This window comes from Grammomys surdaster, unplaced genomic scaffold (assembly GCF_004785775.1).
Source record: "Grammomys surdaster isolate TR1022 unplaced genomic scaffold, NIH_TR_1.0 126178, whole genome shotgun sequence".
Classification (NCBI taxonomy): domain Eukaryota; kingdom Metazoa; phylum Chordata; class Mammalia; order Rodentia; family Muridae; genus Grammomys; species Grammomys surdaster.
The window spans coordinates 7,960,888-7,962,035 of NW_021620984.1; positions in this window are offsets into that span (position 1 = coordinate 7,960,888).

The window sequence follows — 1,148 nt, forward strand, 5'->3', positions numbered from 1 at the left end:
ATCTGGCTTGTGGTAAACTCCAGAGGTTCTAGTCATTAGTCTATGCAGATCAAAAGGCCAAAATATTTACTAAATGCTAGCTATCCTTAAAGATAGACTGCCTTCTGGGGGTTAGATATTAAGTGAGGGTGTGTCCTGGCTGGCCTGGAGGGAGCAGCTGACTTGAGCTTCCAGAGCAGCAGGGTAGCACACTGCTGCCAGACTAGCCTTCCCTGCAGTGAAATGCTCTTCAGTTCTTGGCTCTCAGCCCCTGGCTCAGTGTCTATTAGAAGACCAGCTGTTCTGGCAGTTGCTAAGATGCTTAATATACAGTGAGCCTGGAGGGAAGAAGGAAGTGCCTTATGGTTAGGCAGAGACACCCTGAAGTCACTTGTCTTTCAGGAGAGGCAAGAGGCAGAGTCCAGTGGGTTTCTGAGATGCAGCCATAGTTTGTGGGAAGAAAGACCATCCCAGGCCAGTGCTGCTTCAGCAGATCGACTTAAATGAATCAAAAGTGGTACTCAGGACTGATAGCCTGACTGAAGAATGCCCATAGTTCAATAACACTATGCCCAAAGAACTCAACTGTTAAAGGTTTTTCTTTATTCTGTGCATATGAGGGTTTGCCTGCATTAAATGTACGAGTACCACATTTGACTGGTACCCATAGAGGACAGAAGTCAGAATTAGATCCCTCTGTGTGGAGTTACAGTTGTAAGCTTACCACAGGAGAGCAGGGTACTGAGCTTGGGTCTTCTGCAAGAGCAGCAAGTGCTTCTAACTCTCTCTCTCTCTCTCTCTCTCTCTCTCTCTCTCTCTCTCTCTCTCCCTCTCTCTCTCTCTCTCTCTCTCTCTCTCCTCTCTCTCCTCTCTCTCCTCTCTCTCCTCTCTCCTTTCTTCTCCCCCTCTTCCCTTCTCCCCCCCACCCCCCGGCTTCAGGAACTCAGTTTTTAAAGGGGCCAAAGGACTTTCAGACCTCTCTGCAGATGTATAAATGACCTTGGAGCAGAGATGCCAGGTATCAGTGGTTGCCTTGGGAATACAAATGGAAACCATAGCTACCAAGTCACTATTATAAAAACAAAGGACACTGCTGTTCAAAAAGTACAATGGTACAGTCACTGTGGAAAACATTATTGCAGTTCAAAAAAAAAAGGTATATGCACACA